Below are 22,194 nucleotides of genomic sequence, written 5' to 3'. Positions count from 1 at the left end.
TCCTTCCTCTAAAAGTTCATTATAACATATAAACTTATGTTAATTTGTGAAATAAGATACTTGGGGCAAGGGCCATCGTCTTAGTGTTTGTAAAGTGATAATCATAAAGGGATCTGCAGGTCTTTGCCGCAGATCCATATAGCAGCTTGGATATTGCGGTTTAAAAATAACAATTAATACATAAAAACTTAACATTCCTATTACTGAAGGTGCTTCTTCTGTTTACATTTAATTCAAGACCAATTTGGCACAGAGTATTCAGTTTTCAGCAGCGCTCTCTGCTCCTATCAGCTTAAATGTGGCAATTTTCAGGCCAAAGGCAGTTTCTTAGCCATGGTTATGGGGGACTTAATAATGGTATCTAACTGCAACTCTAACTACACTGCCATGATTATACAAGGATATTAAGTTCTTCCTAGCGGGCTGCAGTTTGCAGAATAAGTACTTTACAATTAAATGGAATTTACCGAGTGATCCTCAAGAATACTGCATGGCAATACTGCTGAGCTTATATGCTGGCTAAAAGTATGTAACTGGGGTGTGAGGCAGCTGAGTAGATCATGCAGTGATTTTGTCCTTGTACCTCAAGGCAGGATCCCCCGTGTTATGCTGCGTAATGTGTTTCACTCCAGAGCATGGCAGGAGGTAGAAGAGACCGCCCTGTGCAGACCTTACAACTTTCACAAAAGCCTTTGACAAATATGTGCAGCTTAATTCAATATTGCCAGCCTCTGGTTTAGCACTGAAATAGTTCCTGCCTTATAAATCTCTCTGTTTATCTGCAAGTGCAGAGATAGAGAGGCATGATGGATATGTCTTAATACTATCTTTGTTGTTGCATATAGGTTTTAATTTAATTTTACGTTATATGGCATTTACTTTATCTGTTCCGATTAAACTAATTCTTCAAGGGACACAAGGAAGGTGACTGAAGGTGAGCCAGGCAGTCTCCTGGGATCTGGATCTGCATAAGCAGCCCCTTCTAGCCAGCCATGACTGGAGCCACCAGAGAATGTGATTAGAGGGAGAGCAGCATCTTCGATGCTCAGCATTGGGGGAGATTTAAAAACTAAGAGAAAGGGAAGGTAAAAGCATAATCTAATTTTGAAAAATGAGGATTAAAGGTTCCATTAGTCACGCTGTTTCCACTGTACATATGAAGGTAACAATATGTGATTTTGCTGGATAAAAATATCGGCCCCACGCAGCTAGTGTGGTGCAAGTAAATCCCTACTGTGTTTGTAATAAGAGAAGGTTAGGATCATGCAGATGTGTGACTGTAAGCTGGTTTAGTATTTGAGCTGGCATAATAGGAAGAGATTGTTCCTTGACTTACTGGCAAGACTGGATATTCTACACCATGTTGCGACAACAACAACAAAACCACCAGGAGACTGGTGTGGCCTCACACTGCATCTCCGTGCTTATCGCCTTCTAATGCACAAATTGGGCATCAGCGGCGAGGGGGGCCCTACCGGGGATGCTCTGGGCTTTCTTTCCCATGAGGCTGCTTTAATTTCATCTACTTGGTAAGCATCTCTTTTTATAGGGCCAGGGCAATATCTAGAAGTGTGGCAAAAAACATTGTCATTGGTAATTTCTGAGTAGTCAGAGAGTTCTGCCATACTACTCCAGAGACACCCCAGGGGCAAGGCTGCCTGTCCTGATGGACTTGTAATTTAGGCTGGAGAATAACACAGGCAGGGACACTGGTGTGGGAAGGTAAGGGAGAAGGAGGATTTCCTTCCTGAACAAGGAGGTCACTTCACACATGGCCAGCTAGTTGTCCCAATGTCTGTGATGCAGGTTAGCGCAAAAGGGGTAGATGAAGGTAACAGCAGTGAGCTATCCCAATGAAGGATGCTTTGGAACAAGCAGGAGGAAAAACTACTCGAGGTTACCTGACGCACAAGGGCATCACTTAACTTCTGCACCACTGAGGAGGGATGGCAGTTTTGGCTAATGTAAGCAGAGACATAGAGAGGCGTGAGAGAAATTAGAGATGGAGTACTGGCTGTGAGAGGGGCAGAAGAGAAGATACCTGGTAAGAAAAGGGAGCATAGTGGGTGATCATGCAGGGGAAACAGAAAGCGAGAACCATGGATGGAGTGACATGGAAAATGAGCATCTTTGATATGAGCCTGTGTGTACTGAGGAAAGACTGGCAGAGCCTGACTCTGAGCATTGTGGAAGGTGAGGAGCTACATGCTGGTGAGGGGAGATGGGGGCATGTGCGACGGCAGAGGAAAAGTAAAGGAAATTTTATATCATTCTAATTTGTAGCACATTCCTTTTTGTCTGGGAATATATATGTCACCTGGGAACATACCCGTGGGGGTTACCGAAATTAATTGTATTTCTACATTTCACTCTTTTTCCCCCTCACCTCCCATAGATGCGCACACACAAATTTCTATAGCTATAAATGGTGTTTCATTACGGTTAGCAGCATTGCTTGTCTCAAACCATCACATTGCTGTACAAACATTTTTCCATTCCATACCTCCCTTGATTCCCTGGGCAGATAAAGAAGTTGTAATTTCCCAGAAGAAAAGCCTGTGTTCCCTGGGAGGCTTTCTAAGTTTGTCTGTATATTGGAACACTAAGAATTTCCTAAAACATTTTCTGTGGCTGAGTAGATCTGGCTGACTGAGGTTTAAAATTTAAGTCTCTCCATCATCACTTTACTGCCACTGAGATTTTTCTCACCTCTATATCCCAGTGTATTCATTGTCCCTGGGAGACAGTTAACCAGGGGTGAATTCACTGGTGCTGACCAGATACACAGAAAATGGTTGATGGGCAGGGATCCAAGGAGATGAATCAGAAGAATCAGTGTCCAACCCACATGTAAGTCCCAGGTCCTGGGGTAAAGTGAGTCCACAGTAGTGTTTTTATTGCTCTATAACAAACAATTCATTGTGAAAAAATAAAAATCATATTGATAATGTATTTTTAACCTGAGAACAAAGCATACCTGAAACAAGGAGGCATTTATTTCTGTGAATGTACCTGTTCTTTATTGAACACATTAGCATATTGAATGCTGTATGAAAAGACACAGTACTTTTTCCCCAGAGTTTACAATTTAAATTATAAATATATTACAGTATCAGAAGGGGTATCAAAATTAACTCATGCTATGATTCACTGCGGCAGCACGTCGCCCTGCAATGCTGCTGCCACGTTGGCTTTTCCCACGGGTGAAGGGAAAGCACCAAAGGAAATCTGAGTCCCAGTGCCCTCAACCGAGAATTTTGCACCACTTCAGTGGAGGTGGGATTTCAGCTGGGAGCTGCTGCAATGTTCCTACCTGGTTCACCCATGTTCTGTGCATCAACTTCATCCTCCACTTAAAAAGGCATTTTCCTCATTTTCTTTTGACAGGAGCCAGCACGGATAAGGTTTCATTAAAAATAAAAATACTGCTGTGTTGGAATAAATGACCATACAATACTGGGCTGAAAGATTATGTCAGTGTGACTACATCACCATTATTGGGCATGGGAACACTTTGCTTTCTGGATCTGCCACCTGAGAAGCTGGGATGTGCACTTGTGCTCCATCCTCCTCCTGTTCTTGGTCCCGGCAGGCAGGAACCTGCTGCACTGCCTGGCAGGGGGACACGCTGCGTCCCAGGGTGCCTGGGTTTGCCACAGGGCAGCCCAGCAGCTACACAGAGGCACGGTGCAGGGGATGTCAATGATGGCACCCACTTCTGCAGTGCCATCCTCCAGGTACCAAGGTATTCTGGGGGGTTTCCTCCTTTGAACTAGAGCCAGAAATTGCCACTGACTAAAGTTTTGCCAATTAATGAATGTTAAGGAATGCCAATTTTACCAATATTCTGGATATTAAAAAAATGCCATTTAGGCGAATATGACAGACATTTTAAAATTGTAAATAATTTTGTAAACAAGGATTTTTGGCTCCTATTTGTTTAACCTCTCTTGAGTCTTTAAGATTCCTACTTTCCATTTCTCCTGAAAGATAAGATATCTGAAAACCCTTTCTATTGGCCTTTTTCCTAATCTTGCTTTTTTAATTAATAAAAGTTGACACTCTGCATTAGTATAGCACAAACATGTGGGTCTGAAGAAGAAATCTACATTTTTAACATCTGATGGACAATATCAAGTGATCAACACCAATTTAAAATTGTAAGTAATAATAAATACCTAGTTTACATTTCAAGAAATTCACTTGAGAAGTCCACACTGACAGGTACCTTCCATTTACTAATCAGGTAAATGCTGCCTTTAAAGTATTTCTCAGCATCAGCATAAACATTTTTGGCTAATTCTTGTAACTGGTTAAGATTGTGTTTTCCTTTGCTTTCCTGTTTCCAAATGAACTGGCACAGATTATTTCACAATATTCAAATTGTACTTAGGATATGCACATCAAGCGTAAGTAATCCGTGTTGCCTTTGCCCACCGCTGATCAGTGTATTTTCCCTTTAGTGGACAGAGATTTTACTCCCACTCCTCTAAGAGAAAGACTGTAGACTCATCTCAGGGCTTGTTACTCAGCGGAGGTGTCGCACAAGGGTACTTTTAAGAGTGACCCTGGCAGAGTTAAACATGAGAAACCATGAGAAAAGGGTATGTGGCCATGTGAAAAATTTCCACAGTTTTTTCCATACCGCAGGATTTGAGGTTTTGCTATTTGACCAATTATTTGAGATTATTTTTGTGTGGCTACTTGAAGTGGTAAGAGATTGTTACCTCTGGATCACAGATTCAAAGGCAGCCTAGGTGTCCTTTCAATAATCATTGTGATTATTGCAATAATAAAAAGTCAGCAATTTTAGTACCTTTTTCATTTTCACAAAATATTTAACTTAATGGTTGAAAATCTCACCAGGTAAGGAGAATGACGAAGAAGGGAACAAGACTGTCCTGTGCCATGGGTCCTCTCACCTGGGAGAAGACCAGGCAGGTAGCGTCTGAGCCTGGAGACAAAGAAAACCATGGATTTCAGCGGCCGCAAGAGGAGAGGCGCACGGTGGCTGCCAGATGCAGCCTGCTCCTATTGTTCCTCCTGGCTCGGCCACCTTGGGACAGGCTGTGATCCTTCTGGCCCTCCTGGTGTGGCCTTTCATCCTCGTCTGGTTCCACCCTTGTGGAGCAGTCTGGAGGCTGTATTGCTGTGGACAAATTCAAAATTTCATTGGTGGTAGTGCCTGTTCTGGTGCAGTGCAAAAGATATACATCTCCAAGCCTATCAGCGTGACAAGCAGCGTGAACAATAAATTCAGAAAAACATTGTATTTTGAACAACCAGTACTGGTGTTTTCATCCAGTTCCCAAATGAAAAAGTCTGATGTTTTCTAAACACTGATTTTTTTGTTAATAAGGAATAATCTGTGGTGCCAGGACAATGCAGTTTTAGAGTCATACATGTTTACTGCATATAATGTGAAGCCTGTGAGGATTTATACAGTGATCAACTGCTTCAGCATCCTGAATCATTCCACAGACAGATTGTCTGTAAATAGGAGACCTTGAGGGAGCAGAAAATGTAAGTAAGAAAGTGCAGTTGTTCTAAACAAATAAAAAACCTTAAAATAGGGAATGATATTCAGTATTCAAAAGCATTTAAAAGAAAAGCTGACAAGTTTTCCATACAAAGACATGCTGGCAATGAAAGACAAGTCAGAGGAAAGGTAGCTGCTGTATAAAACCAGCCACAGCAAACCTCTGCAGCATAGGAGGACCCAGGCTGTCGGAGAGGACCCTTTACCCTCGTGCTCCTTCCCAGCAGTGCGTGGGCAGTGCGTGGGCAGCACGGCCCCTAAGAGGGCAGGGGAGCAATTCTGCCTTTCAGGCTTCCCACACGGGTTTGCCTTCTCCTTCCAACACAATCCCCTCCAAGGTCAGACCTCCTTGAAACTACGGGGACCAGTGGTGGCTGTGACAGGAGCCCCGCTGCATTCAAAGAACCCCCAGGTGAAGGGTGGTAGGCAGGGACACAGCCAAAACAGCAACTCTCTATTTTTAAGACTGTCATCAGTGACCTGGACACTTGTTAGGACAAGATTTGAAGGCAGCACCTTGGTTTATCAATAGCAGAGCAATGCCCCGCTCTCTCCCAGTAGCGTGTGGGCTGTATTGGGGAGGGGCACATGCACAGGAGACAGACAGGCTTCTTTATGCCACTTGCTACAAGTGCATTAGTAGCAAGATGCTGCAGCCTTGGTGTTTCAAAGATACCTATTTATGAGTGTATTCTATTAACTTGAAGAAATTGGCTCCAAGCAAAGAAGTCTAAAATACTACTGCACCATGCAGAAGCTTTTTAAGAAGGAAAAGAAGAACTTTCAAGAGGCAGCTTTGGGAAGATTCACACATGAATTAAGGCAAGGAAAATAAGCTTTTTGCAGCTAGCACAAGCCACCAGTCCCTGCGTGCAACAGGTAGCCTGCAACATGTTCCTCTGTGAGGGCCTGGACCTGTGCATCATCATTTATCTGTGGAAGATGAAGGCGGGGTATTTCCAAATGGCAGCGTGCAACTTCCACCATCTGCACAGGGCTGAGCGTTTGTACAAGAGTCTCAAACCTGCCTGAGCTGGTAGTTACGGAGAAGTCCATCTGCAATAGGAGTCTTAAAGTGGACATAGCAAGAAACAAGTTGTCCTTGTAACCATGCCTAATGTGGGCATCAAAACTATATACCAGGGCCTCGGCACAGTTATGAATTGGACCTTTAAACTCACACGGAGTTTATGCCCTCCACAATTTGGTCAGCTGAAACTACAAGAGCCTCTAAGTCATACATCCAAGAGTACATTCTACCAAAAATGCAGCTCTCAGAATCCTGCAAGGAAATATTGGTTCAAGTAGACCACCTACCACCTTAACTTTTGCCTTTCCCAGGCAGCAGAGTTACATCTACTACCCTTTGTGTACTGTACATGTAAGCAGAAATCCAGTTTGTACCAGCTTCCCTGGCCCCAAAAACTGACCCACTGTCTTTACTTTCAAAGGCAGAATTTATAAAGCCTGCAATGCAGTTCAGCCTTGAGTTTGGGCTGACATTTGTCTCCTTCCCCAAATGAGTTGCCTGGTTACATTTCAAGCAGACTTCTGAAAGTATACAAATGTACTTCTTCTAAAACTGATAATCATCTTCAAGGGGGGAAGGCTTATATCCTGTTTTTGCTTATGAGAAGGGCCCCAGGCACCCTGATTTAAAAAATCATCTGACAAGAAGCGGAGACTCAAATGCTCCTTGACATATATACATCTGACACCTCAGATAATCAGCATAGTTTCATGGAATTAGCTGAAACTCCATCCTCACCCCCCACCACACACTTGTCATCTCACAGCAGAAAGCATGCTGAATAACAGAGCATCGCACCAGGGCTAGGCTTTTATTGTATTTTCAATCCAGGGAAAAAAATAAAAATTCTTTTTTCTCACCGTTTCTTTTCCATCAACAGAGCTGTTCTTCCCTTGATGCCATATCAAATGTTTAAACGTTTTCCACAGTTCAGTTTTAAAGGCAGTACATGAACCCAAGGAAGGAAAAATGGAAAAAGAGAGGACAAAATGGAAGTGTTTAAGCTTGGCTTTCAAACAAAGAAGCCTGACCAGGACTTCCATACTTTGGTATTGGAAGCTCCGGTCAGCCTTCAGACAAATGCCTTCACTTCTCACTGATTTCAGCAACATCGGCATAGAGTCATAGAATCATAGAGTCATTTAGGTTGGAAAAGAACTTTAAGATCACCAGGTCCAACTGTTAACCCAAGACTGCCAAGTCCACCACTAAACCATGTCCCTAAGTGCCACATTATGCATTTTTTAACACTTTCAGGGATGGTGACTTGACCACCTCCCTGGGCAGACTGTTCCAATGCTTGACAACCTTTTCAGGAAAAAAAATAATTCCTAATATCCAATCTAAACCTCCCCTGGCACAACTTGAGGCCGTTTCCTCTTGCCCTATCACTTGTTATCTGGGAGAAGAGGCTGACACCCTGTTTGCTACAAACTCCTTTCAGGCAGTTGCAGGGAGCAATAACATTCACCTTCAGCCTCCCTTTCTCCAGGCTAAACAACCCCAGTTCCCTCAGCTGCTCCTCATAACACTTGTGCTCCAGACCCTTCACCAGCTCCGTTGCCCTTCTCTGGACACGCTCCAGCACCTCAATGTCTCTCTTTTAGTGAGGGGCCCCAAACTGAATGCAGGATTTGAGGTGCAGCCTCACCAGTGCCCAGTACAGGGGGACAATCACTGCCCTGGTCCTGCTGGCCACACTGTGTCTGACACAAGCCATGATGCTGTTGGCCCCCTTGGACACCTGGGCACACTGCTGGCTCATGTTCAGCTGCGTGTTGACCAGCACCCCCAGGTCCTTTCCCCCCGGCAGCTTCCCAGCCACCCTTCCCCAAGCCTGTAGCGCTGTGTGGGGCTGGTGTGACCCATGGGCAGGACCCGGCACTGAGCCCGGTTGGACCTCATACAACTGGCCTCGGACCATCAATCCAGCCTGTCCAGATCCCTCTGCAGAGCCTTCCTGCCCTCCAGCAGATCAGCACTCCCCCCAACTTGGTGTCATCTTCAAACTCACTGAGGGTGCACTCAATCCCCTCATCCAGATCATTGACAAGGACATTAAGCCGAACTGGCTCCAGTACTGAGCCCTGGGGAACACCCTTGTGGCCGGCCACCAACTGCATCTAATTCCATTCACCACCACTCTCTGGGCTCAGCCAGCCAGACGGGATTCTACCCAGAGAACAGCACACCCGCCCAGGCCATGAGCAGCCAGTTACTCCAGGAGAATGCTGTGGGAGATGGTGTCAAAGGCTTTAATAAGGTCCAGGTAGAAAACACCCACAGCCTTTCCTTCATCTACTAAGTAGGTCACCTTGTCATAGCAGATCAGGTTAGCCAAGCCTTTCATAAACCCCTGCTGGCTGGGCCTCATCACCTGGTTGTCCTGTACATGCCGTGTGATGGCACTCAGGATGACTTGCTCCATAACCTTCCCCAGCACCAAGGTCAGGCTGACAGCCCTGTAGTTCCCCAGGTCCTCCTTCCAGCCCTTCTTGTACATGGGCAGCGCATTGGCTAACCTCCAGTCTTCTGGGACCTGTCCAGTCAGCCAGGACTGTTAATAAATGATGGAGAATGGCTCAGCGTGCTCCTCCACTATCTCCCTCAGTAATCTATGAAGAGTGAAATCTTTCTCCAGGCTCTGATTATCTCCAGTCTTACTGGAGGTAGTTTCTCTACCAGCCTGCCAAGTTCTCACCTAAACTGGATCAAACTGTTTCCTTCTCAGACTTTGCTTTAGGTCACAGAGATTTGAATTTGGGAATAAGTTAGCATTCGCATAACAAGACTAGAAGAATTTCAGCCCACAGTATGTTTTGGCTGTTTATCTGAGGTCTCTGAGCAACCATGGTTTCCATCAGCTTCAAATGTGGATGGATGCTCAACAACTTTGGAGAAAAGCAGGTCATGAAATTCAACAAACTTCATTTGAAAAACTGAAATAGTACTGTTCTCTTTGAAAATTCCCAGTATTTTTCGCTTCTAAAGGGCTAGGAGTACTTAAAAGGGTGGTCTCTTCCCCCATATTTTAGAGTTGCAGGTGCCAACAAACACCAAAAATTGCAGATAGCTGAGATGAGGAAGACAGTGGGGGATTGATGCTTTTACAAGTTTGGCAAGGAAAGTGAAAAAGTCACCACAGTAAAAGGGTAGAAAATATACAGTGAGTAGATAAGATATCTCACCAGCCTTACAGCATTCATAGATAAAGGGTTTGCAATCTAGCCTCACTGTATTCGTGTGGGGAGTATTTTTTTAAGAGCACTGGCATCCAGCTATACACATTACTGTGCTAGTGTTACTGTTAATATTGTTAAGATTTGTGTTTATTATGCTGGATGAAGGTAGCAACTGTGATAGTTAAGTCTGCAAACACTTCCAACTTTAACCCTTTTTGTAATCACTTTTAAAAATTATTTTTCAGACATCATTTTCCATACTCAATACTTGGTTCCATACCCATGCTGGACAAAAAAGTGCTTTGGTCAGCCCATTACAGTAATCATTAAGTATAAGAGGGTTAATTTCAGTAATTAGGTATAAAATATATCTGTAAATTATGCAGCTGTCTTCCATATTTTTAAGCTACGTACTCAAATACATAATTCTACATGTAATTTTGTGTGCTTGCATGTAATTGTCCTGCTGTTTTAAGGACTGTCTTGGGCCCATTGCTATTACAGAGTGTATCTATTTTGTGGCATTTGGCATCAGCTGGTGCTTTAGAGTAAAGAAAAGGCAAGGACTTCAACACTTCCTAAATAATAAATCCAGAAAACAATTGCAGCCCTAACCCCCTCATCAATGTTCACTGTCTGCCCCTGCAGGTCAGAGAGGCAACCCATGGAGAAAGCTTGCTTCTCTGTCTGGGGCAATTCCACATCCACCGGAGACACGGTTGCAGCCCAAGCAGTGTGCATCGCATGGGGCAGGAGCATGCTCATCCTTGTGAGATTTACACAGTGATCAATGGTTTCAGCATCTTGAATTACCCTGGAGATGGTTTGTTAAGAAGGGGCCCTAGGGAGCAAGAAACAGAAGCAAGGAGTAGGTTCAAAGGAAGAATTGGTACAAGGCGATTTATAGGTGAAAATTCAGATCCCCTTTCCAAATTTCCTAAAAGCCTGAGGTGTTTGAGATCAGAGCTTTGCTCTGGGCCCGCCTCTAGAACTGATGTGCAAGTAAATCAGGCTCCTGTATGAAATCTCTCTAAATGTGTAAGGCACCATCAATCGAAAGGTGTAATCAGCTTTCGCCTGCTCAGTCCCTGCAGAGCTATTCTTGGCATGCTGCTGGAAGAAAGCGAAGGCAGAGAGATGTGCTTTTTTTTCCCCTCCGAACGTGGTCCCAGTGAGATGGCTACCCCGCATAATGGATGCAGCCAGTATCCCTGCCTGTAAGCTGAGTTTCACAGTGTGTCATCTCCGTCTCTGCCAAGGTGATCAATTCCTGGTGTCTGGGACTGTTGCGTCGGTGTCTGGTCCACACTCATCCACAGATATTTCTACCTCATTTGACTGTCATAAGCTTCCTTCTCATTTCTGGAACAGCGTTACCAGGCATACCCTAAAGATTCACAAGGGAACTATGGAGCAGCTCCTGCCTCCCCTTTTGTGTACATTCAGCTCCTTGGTGCACCAGAAGGAACATGAAAGCAGGGCAAAAGGAGTCCTGTCCCCTCATGTATGGCTGTGAAGCAGGACTTGGGAGCCACTAAACACGAGTTTGGGATGCCCTCACCATTAGCAGTTATGGAAAACCTCAGCATGTTAGTGCCAGTCCCTGCCCCCGGGACAGAGCCACGGACTATTGCTGCGGCTCTTCTCTGGAACAGGAGCTTTACACTGGGCATGTGGGAACCTTGCTTATATGTACACACACATACACTCACACACAAATGCAGAGACATTTTGGTTATAGGGCTGGTTTTTAAAACAGTTTAAAGGGTGTTTGCAGAACCAGGAGGAGATATAAAGGCACTAGAGCCTCACAGGAAAGAGAGGGGGAGAAGGAGTGCTGGGAATTACCATACCTGGGGCTGTAGCACTAAATCCATCCCCTCGGTCCTCCTCAGCACATTGCAGGATTTTATGTCAAGGTTTCCCACACTGACATTAACCCTCAATCCACACATCAATGGCTGTATCCCTGCTGGGATGGCTCAGAAGATACACTGCCAAACGAAGCCTTTCAGCAAAGAGCACGGCAGTGAAATCAGATTGACCTCAGAAGTTTTCTTCCCTTTTTTTTTTTGTTATACAAAAATCTTGCATAAGGGTTACTGCATATTTTGTAATGCCAAGATGCATATCATTTACATACAGAGGTTACACAGGTGTCATTGGGAGAATGTATCCCTTCAAGAATTGTTCTAATTAGTGACTTGAGCTTTCATTTAATTACACTCTTTAATACACATCTTGGAATTACAGAGGTGGATGTAATTTAATTAGCCAAAAAAAAATAGGCACGTTTATATTCCCTTAAAATATAGGTTACACTTAAGACATGACAGGGATGACACAGATTTTTCCTGAGAACCAGGTCCATACGCCTTCACCTTGAGGCATGTTCAGATGCAGCCCTGGGCATGAAAGCGTGAGCATGGCTGGAGGCTGACAGCTGCTCATTAGGGTCTGCTGAGGGTCTCAGCCCAGCTCCTGGTGGACAGGTGGCCACATGACAAATGAAACCCCTCACAATTAGCACTAATTGACACTCTTGTGGCTGGTCTCCAACGAGGGGTCAGGGAGTGGGTAAGCTCGGAGACCGAGCATCCCGTCCTAGCAGCAAGAGTCCAGGGAAGGGCACCATGCCACCATCACCGCTGCCACCACCGGATTGCCACACTCAAGCACGAGACTCAGCGCCAATATTTTGACAGCCCTGGCATTTGCCAGAGCCTCCTGTGGCTACTGACTTAAACTACCCTGGTTTTGCTCTGCTCTGAATGCCTCAGCCTGGCCTCTTTCCTACACTGGCTATGGGAATTTGCCCCATCTCTGCCGCCTTCTGCCCTTCATCCCCTCCCCACAGAGATGCCAGCTTTCTGGGGAGCAGATGCAAGAGTCTGAGTTTGCTACCATCTCCCACCTTTCCCTTTTTTCATTTAGAAACATTTCCACATTAAAAATGTGCAGTAAACTGACCAGCTGCCACCCCTTGATGCTTAATCCTCTCTAATCTGGTCTGGGAACACTGAAATGTACAACTTTGGTTTATTATGCAGCTTCAAAAAATAATTGAATGTAGCAAGTAGAGAGGGTAGCAAGGAGGAAAGGAAACTAACCCCTCAGCTATTTATTTATCATTTGCTAAGGGCTTGCATGGCATGCTCACACCACCGAGAGTGATGTTCATCTCCTTAGAGGGCACATACGCTACTCAAGCCATGGACTGAAAAATGTCCCCCATCCAAATGGGCCCTCTCCACCTGGGAAAGAGATAGCCCATGCCCCATAGACCTTGCAATCAAACAGCAAACAACATGGGCCTCAGGGACAGAATTAATTGGGAGTTTGGCTTTTATACTAGTTGGCTTGATTGACTTCATCTGAGGCTTCACAAAAGCAGTAAGTCTTTCAGAGGGGCTCCCTATAAATTTATGGCTCACAAGGCAGGAAAAAAACTCTCATGTAAATTATACCCTTTGAAAATGATCATGAGGAATCTAGATGGCCCAAGGGACTGGGAAGGAAGCTTGAAGTTTCATCTCTGGCTCATTTAGCATAGGTAAGTAGCAATAACTCATTGTTATTCTCTTAAAGTAATGAAAAGCTTAGGAAAAACAAGTTGGTTTTCGGTTTGCTTATACCATGCCCAGTATGCAAATACATTGCTGTCTTCAACCAGGTATCTACAAGGTTTTCCACTTCAAAACCATCAGGTCTCAGGACTGACTGGTGGGTAGCCACAAACTAGTCCTGTCCTTTCTTTGTGAATGGCCTCTCCTCCCTCTTTAGCAGAGAAGCAACAGTCACACCTAGATATTTTTGTGAAATGACCATTAGGAAACCCTGCCATATGGGCAGTGGTTGATAATGCATCTGACAGTGCCACTGGCACGTTGCTCCACATTGCTCCACATTGAGTCTAGGTTCATCTGCAACCCCATCACCTAAATAGTCTTGTCTTCAACAGCTTCCATGGCTCCAGTCACGATTTCTAATCCAAATGTCTAACATGACCTTTTCATATCGTGCCAACAGCTTTTTCTCCAACATACAGCTCTTCTTGACAGAAATACAAAGCTTTAATCCTTTGGAGAAAGGACTTCTCTCAGGATCTGACTGTCTTAACTTGTATGGAAGAGAGTTTCTGGCTAAGGCATCTATAGAAAGTGAAATATTCATTAAAATTCAGCTTTAAAAAATTATTTTCCAGTCAGCTGTATCCCACTCATGTCTCAGCTCTGAAAACATTTTAAAAAAAACCAATACAGAAAGCTGTGGGGGTCAGGGTCCTCTCTCAGTCATCTGCAAACCATCTAACAAAGTCATCCGTTCTTAACAAAGTGGAGTATTAAGAGCATATTGTTTCACACACACTGCTTGTCATTTCCCACTTTGAAATAAGCAGCTACTAGCTCTTCTACAGTGGCATTTTATTTCTAGCAAAGACAATCAGCCTGGAAAAAGTGACTGATTGCTATAGCGCTAGTTTGCATTTCATGTCACCTTGCTTTCAAGTTCTCATTAATTACATTATATTAATTAATTAATCCTGATAGCACACCTGTTGTTAAGAATTATCCATACTTTATAGTTAGAGAGCTATTGAGAAGCTTGCTCAGGTTCTATATTAAAACTGGAAACTAGTTCAGTTTTATACTGGACCCAGATTATATCTGTGTAAATTCATGCCCTCCCTCTACCATTTCCAAGTGTATCCAAGACTTCCCAACTTCTAAAAATTGAGGCAGTATCAGAGGAATTGCACTGTCCCTTCCCAGTATGCAGGAGAAAACTTGGCTTATTTATGGGGCTGTATGTGTGCAAGAAAATTATTGCAAAAAGACAATAATTGCAAAAACTCCATTTGCAATCCTTCTCTGTTCACCCCGGCTAGGGCAGACCGCTGCGGCTGGCCGTTGACTTCTGTCTGCGGTTAAGGCAGAGCCTGTGCAGGCAGCTGAGACCCTGATGAAGGGTTTGCTGAGTGATGGGTACAGATGGACCAGGCAGAAAGGGCAACCAGTGGAGGTTGCTAATGGCCATATCCTCACTTGGCCTTTCCTTTCTGCAGTGGTGTGGGTGCAGGGAGTGTGGTTGGGCTCCCCTTTCCCTGGCTCCCATGCTTGGGTTGGGCAGTAGTGTAGAAGACCAGCCAGACTGGGCAGAGTGCTGCCCTCTCCTCCTCCATCCACCCACCGAGCACAGCTCAGCTTTGCCATGTCAGTCACGTTTCTACAGGAATGCCATTTTGTTCCTACACAGAGTGCAATGCAACATCAAGCATCAATATGGTGGGGACACAGGCCACCACATCCCACTCTTCACCTGATGGGATGTATTACAGATTCCCTGGTAACTCCCTTCAGGAAGAAGTGGTTCTTTTCCTGACACAGTGTCTTGGGTAGCCAGCAATGTCCAGATGAGTCCAAAATCCCTTTGGACTATGGCTCAGAGTCTGTGTCCTCAAACAAGGGCCACAGAGCCCTTTGTATGGCTTCCTTACAAACCAACCAGCAAATCCAGTACAACCAAGACTCCTTGTTGCTCGGTTGGGTGCTGAATAGTGTCCTTGCATCTCATGAACCTCAAAGAACCCAGTTTCTCCCCTTTCCCTATTTCTCGCTCCATATCCTTTTGTTGCACATGAGGAGGGATTGGGTCACCCCAGCTATTCCTGTTGCCCAGGTGGCTCCTCAGAGGCAGGAGGTAGGTAAGGGGAGGCTAGCACCAGCAGGCATGGCCTGGGCACCACATCCCCACTTTCCCCTTCCTCTCCAGCAGCACTTTAGCAGTGCTCCAATCCCAGCAACTGAGCACTTCCCAGAGAGTTAATTTGTGAAAAGAAATGGTATTGATTCAAGGGGTGTGCAGCAGTAATTCTGTTGTTCGGCTTCAGCTCAGCACAATCACACTTCATTTTTCGTCTCCAAACAATAAATAAAGATAAAATGAGCGTTGGCTTAAACAGCATCTAACAGGCGTGAGTTCCCAAAGAGCAGCATGAAAGCAGGATCCATTGCTGCTTTTCATTATGAGAATCAATAAGAGATGCTGAATGAGTTAAGAAAAGCAGCGAATAAAAAAAAAATAAAAATTACTGTTAGAACAGGGGGCTCTCTGCACCGATTGTGCTGTATATCCGTGATCCTTTTGTGTCCCTCTTTATCCTATCCTGGAATGGAATTAGCTTTCAGTCTTTTCTTTTTTTTAAAAAAAAAAAAGATCTTATTTAAATCAGCCCCTTAGCAGGTTGGCTGAATTCTTGAAAGCCTAACGCAGCCTGCAGATGTCTGTCTGTGCAGCCACATGGCAGAACCAGCTTTGGGGGTCCCCAGAGCATCACGCAGGACCGGGAACTTCTTGGTGCTGGTTCCAAAAATCCATATCCCTTTCCAGTTCATTACAAACGCCTATTGTTTGCCATATTTATCTGCCATCACTGCTGTTTGTTAGCAAATGGAAAAAGAAATGCCAGGACTAAATTTCAGCCTGCCCTTAGAATAGTGGAAAGGGGCTACAGGAATTGAATGACAGATGGTCTTTGAATGATATACAGAACCTCTGCCCCTGGGCCTGCTTTGGAGGAGCTGTTTTGGATTGTTGCTCAGAAGAGTGGGAGGTTGTTGTGTGATATGTGATTATTCCATAATAATTTTAATTATTTTGCCTGTTTTCAAACAATAGTCTCAGCCTTTTTTAATTTTTACACTCACTGAGTTGTGACACAAGCATTCTTTCCTCTGTGTTAGCAGGGATTAAAATCAAACCCTGTATCCCTTCCTTTTTTTTTTTTTTTTTTTTTTTAAATAATCCATGTTTAAATAAATTACCTCAGCCTGGAAAAGTGCGTTACAGGGCATTCTCCTGACGTGTGCGGTGGAGAGAAAAGCCAAGGGCTGGGGAGCAGGGCTGGGGGGATGGGGAAGGCTTTATTGTGTTTTGCAGGATGAGATTGTCACCGTAACAAGTTTCAAGAAGAGGCTGCTCTTTAACTCCTCTTCCTCGGCACAGAGAGTGCAGCTCTGGGAGCCTCATTTACATGCATATGGGTATCTGATTGGATCTGTTCAAAGGTACAGTAGGAGTCAGTCAGATTGCATATGATGTGCATATAAATGAAGTTCCTAAAGTGGGGTGTGATGCTTCGGGAGAGACAGGGAAAATATGCTGTCTCTGCTTCATCCAAAGTCCAATAGAAACTTGGGGATTTTTTTTTTACTGGCTTGAGATAAGCAAAAGTGCAAGCCAAAAAAAATACATATATATGTACATATATATGTATATATTTCCCCCCTCCCCATTTTCTGTATTTACATTTTAGACCAAACGCTGCTCATTGCTGAAAGCCCATAAATCATGTTAGCTCTGCATTATCAGAGCACATGTTTTTTGGTTTAAAGGACGACTGCACACAGATCCCACTGTGCAGGGCAGGGTTCAGCTCCTTTGCACGCACCTCCTGGTCGGCACGCCAGCACCATGCATGCCTCCATCCCTCCTCTGACAAGCAGGGATCTGGGGAAAGCTGTTGGGTTTTGCTGGGTTTTGGACTTTCACTCAGTATGGCAAATCCTGCTTATCCGAAGCCACAGCTCCACAATTTTGGGTGTAACCAGTGGGCACAGCAGCATGTGGCTTCATCTGAGCTTCGCTCTTGGGTGCAGGTAGCAAGCACATGGAGTGCAGGGGGCAGACAGAAGTGCTGGGCAAAAATGTTGCTTACAAGGAGGCTCAATCCACCCTCAGGAGCTGGTGTGCTTTGAAAGGGGTAGGAATGCTCAAAAAAATGCAGCAAAATAACATGGTAAAAGACAAAAGGAATCATCTCCCTCAGTGAAATAATCATTAAAGAAAGCTACATTTCTGGGCAGTGTTGAATTTAAGTAATACCGTGATACTAACCCGGGGCAGGACAAAGCACAGTGCCTGCACATCAGGACCCCTTCAGTCTATGGGGCCTGGCCTGGCCAGTGTAGCAGGAGCAGGGATGGGGCACCGCGGCACCTGGGTGCACACTGCACCCCGGAAGAGCCGCTTAGCCTTGAGCTGCCCCATCCCTGCCTGCACAGCTGGGATAACAGAAGCGTCCTGCCTCCTCCCCCAAGCTGGCTTCAAGGAAGAATACATGGAGACTGGGAGGTGCCCAGAGGCCATAAGGATGGGTGCTTTCCCTGAGCCTAGCTCCTACCCTGAGATGCTGCACCCATGGGGCTGGGGGCTGCAGAGGTAATGCAAGCTGTAGGCAGGGGGATCTGCATCTTGCCCCAGGGGGGTGCACTCTGTAATATATGAAGTTTTATATTCATCAAATCTTGGACTGACTCTCCATAAAGAGATGTCTCACTTGTCCTGCAGTTAATGCCCAATTGAAATTCAGATTACTCCCATCCCACCAGTGCGGAGAGCTTGGAAAGTGTCCTCTGCCTCCCCAGGGATACATGCCAGTGGATGAAATCTAACCAGTCCCTACAGGGCACTCTTGTGCCACAGACACCAAACAAGTAAGCATATATCTACCCATGGAAACAAAAATACTCTGTATTCCTGTCTCCTCAGCATTACCGGGAGACCAGAAGAAGTAGCTTAGACAGTGATGAGGATGCTCTGAAAAACATTAAGAGTCCCTTGAAGCTAGATGCAGTGGTTTCAAAACCTTACAGCTGCAATGTATGTCTCTAAGAGAAATGTTTCCAAAGCAATCTGAAAAACTGAACTTGAAAGCCCTGTCTTTTTCTATTCTCTCTCTCTTTTTTTTTTTTTTTTTTTTTTTTTTTAACCTGCCAAGACTAGTATTCTGGTCTGAATGTTTCTCATAAAACATTAGATGATATCAAACACTTCAAGCCATCATTAAAAGGAATTTACTGTACAGCTTTAGGGACACTACCAGACATAAAAGGAGCCAAGCAGAACACTGAGCACAGGTGAATACAACAGAGAGACATTTCCACTTCTGCAGCTTAAAAAATATTTGTTTCTGTAACTTTGGGCAACTTGCTATTTGTGGTTCAGAATCTAAACAGCTTTGCTTTGCCTTTGCTTTAAAGCTGCACCTTGAACTCCTTTAGAAAGAACCCACAACAAGCCGAACAGGTATCAGGTCTTAATAAAGGGCTTGATTGCCGATGTTTGTGGGGAAATACAAAGGAGGGTCACTGCTACAAGAGAGGGCTTGCAGGCAAGAGCCCATTTCAATTTTTATCAGCAGCCAGATGATAAAATGAGATCTTGTAAAACTCACCGGTGACATGAAGATTGGTGGAGTGGTAAACAAGGAGAGCAGCTTATTGTTACAGGCTGACAGGAATTGCCTGGATGGATGGTCACAAGCCAGCAACATGCATTTTAAGATAGCTGAATGCTGTGTGATTCAGGTAATACACTGGGGATCAGAAAGCAGGCTCTGCCTGGGACCACAGGGCCTCAGAGAAGGATTTCGAGCCACTGAAGATAAGTGCCTCTACAGAAGCTCTCACAGCAGTGGTACTGCAGAAGAGAGAGCAGTGTGGTCTTCAGATGCATAATGGGGGATATCTGGTAAGAAATCATGAACTATCTTGTCTCCACAGTTCTAGATACTAATGTCCATCTCTGGAAAAGACCATGAAGGGTTCCATATACACACAAATGAAATAAGAATCAGGGCTGGGAAAGGCTTTTCAGCTTCTCCAATATGGGCACAACACAAGTGCTGAGCAAGAAACAAGGCAAAGGGCCGAGACCCCAAGTCTGCACAGTAGATGGTGTACATGATGCGCATTAGATGAAAAGATAGACCTTTTCAAAGATAAGGAAGCATAAGTGTGCCCTGTGCACAGGGGATTTGTGCAGTTTAGAGCAGTCTTTTACCACCTGAAAAGCAGCCCTCAATCTGACTTGTGGCACTAGCAATTTAAAAGTTACAGTGTCTGCTCAGCACCCTTTTAGTAATTACAATGAGCCTAGAGATCTCGGTGGTGAATTGCCCACTTGCCAAAACCCTCAGCCAGGTTGCCGATAATAATCCAATGTCATAGGCAATGAAATGTGGGGCATAGGGTCTCACTCTTACATTTGCTTGAAGATAGGTTGCTGTCTCTTATCTTTCTATGCTTCAATCAGGGATCTGGACTAAATGACCTCCCAAGGTCCTTTTCAACCTGAATTATTCCATGATTCCACCGTGATACCTTACAAAAAGTCACAGATCTCGCCTCCAGACCTTGCAGGGCTTTGCTGTCCATGACCCTTGCAAGATCTTAAAGTTCCCAGCTGGACAACAGCTCTTACCACTGAAACACTGCAATTGCCTCTGTGATACGCTGAATAGCATGTAAAGAAAATATCTGATTTTGGTCAGCTGGGATTATTCTATAAACCTTTTTAGAAGGAAAAAAAAGTACCCCTGGGAAATAATTGTCATTCTTCATCCATTATTTTAACTTTTAGAAGAAGCTTTGTAAATAGTTGCATACAGTGTTCTTCATAAAAAAAACTATAAACCATAAGATCACTACCTTGAATTGGCCAAATATAAGAGAATCTAGAAGGTGAGAATATAAGTGGTTGCTTAAGTCAAAATTCATGTTGAAGTTTGGGATAGGTAAATACAGATCTATCTCCCAGCATTAATAATAGCAACAACAATGATTAAGTTTACTTAGGAGATTTTTCCCAGTCCATCATATCTAAGGCTTAGATTTTAGTGATGTGTAATGCTAATCCACATTGTTTAAATGCCTGCTGCCCTTCAAAGTATAATCCCTCTGGAACTACAAGAAAAACAAGAATCAGTATCCAGTGGTGCTATTAATTATCCTTCATGGATTAAATGCTTCAATTTCACCAAGTTATCACCCTATAGCACCACTGCTCAGTAACTTTGCAGTATCTTTCCTCGCCCAAACAATCTGAATCACATCATTTTTTGCATACTGCTGCTAACACAGTTCAGGGCACCATCTACATAATGTTGTTCCTGGGAGCTGGTGGTTGAGAGAGCGCAAAATGTGTCCTGAGGGTTTCCATTGAAGGATTTAAATGGAATAGAAAGTCAGAGGTCCTGAGAGGTCTCCTGATAAGGATTGTTTGCCATGCCTTTGAGCAGAGCCCTGAACTGCAAAAGAAGCAGAATATTGGACTTTTTTTTTTGTTTAAGAAGCCCAGTCCTCTTGAAGTTACTCAGACAGCTACAATTTTGAAACAAGTTATTCTGGGTACCATAACTGCCGGATTTAACTTCTTACTTGCAATAATTTTGTTATAAATCACTGATATTTCACTGGGAGACCAGAGATAAAACAGTGTTACTCAGACCATATCCTGGGCTTGATCCTGCAGATCGAGTCAGTATGGAGGTGGCTCAGGTAAGGACTCCTGGAAAAGGTCCTTAGTGGAATTAATCAGTACTAAATGTGCTAACATTTAATGTAAGCAATTTACATGTCTCCTTGTAAAGCAATTGAGAAACCACCTGCAATGAAATAGTGCTCCTGGCTCCATATTACTCTTTCTCATTCAGGACTGGTGACATGGGGACACACAGATCGTGCTAGCAGAAAAGAAAGGTATCTTCCTAATACTTTCCCAGGCACCTAGGGAGGCTGCTTTCTCTCCCTCTGTCAGATCCCATCGTCATCCCACCTTCTAATTTCCTTGACAAACCCAAGCAGCAAGAGCTGGTACTGCAAGAAAATATATTCTTGCTGAATGCTGAACATCTGCATTTTTTTCAGGAAGCCCTTTCCACCACAGACAAGGTACTGGGATACTACTCAGTGAGTAAGATTTAACTGCAGGGTTCAGGGTTGGTCTGCTGCACCCTGCAGAACCTTTTTTTTTCCAGTTTTTGCTATTTCAGACAGAACTGCTAAAAAGAGCTTTCTTTTCCCGAGTATTTACAAATGCATACATACATACATACACACAGAGATGGAAAAAATATACAAACAGCCTAATTTAATATAACATATGTGCTCCTCCTTTATGAAACTGTGCCCAGCCTGTATCTTAAAAATAACCTTATTAACCAGTATGAACATTGAAATACAAAAAAAAAGTTAAAAGTCAGTATGTACAAATGGGTTCTTCGGCAATTCCAGGAAGCTACAATATAAATGGAAACAGTCATTTAATGCTTACTAAGTACAGTATATATCCAGTTAATCAATGCAAGAATACAAAGGATATGATTAAAATGCAGTTTTTATTTTTAAAAGGTACAAAAGGCTAACTCTCAATACATATGACTCACCTCCACTAGAAGCAGAAATGGTCAGAAAATTTATGGCTTAGGAAAAGGTTGTTTTGACTGCAAATAACTGCAGGTGAAATCATAGCCAGTTCAGTGAAAATTCCTTTTTAAAAAAATCAGCATTTTGATGTAGGAATGTAATTTGCGATATAAAAGTGTTGCTTTGTGTTTATTTGAATTTCATTTAAATGCAAATATTTACTTACTGTACTACATA

Source organism: Falco biarmicus, chromosome 6, assembly GCF_023638135.1.
Source record: "Falco biarmicus isolate bFalBia1 chromosome 6, bFalBia1.pri, whole genome shotgun sequence".
Taxonomy (NCBI): domain Eukaryota; kingdom Metazoa; phylum Chordata; class Aves; order Falconiformes; family Falconidae; genus Falco; species Falco biarmicus.
This window is presented reverse-complemented; position numbering follows the sequence as displayed.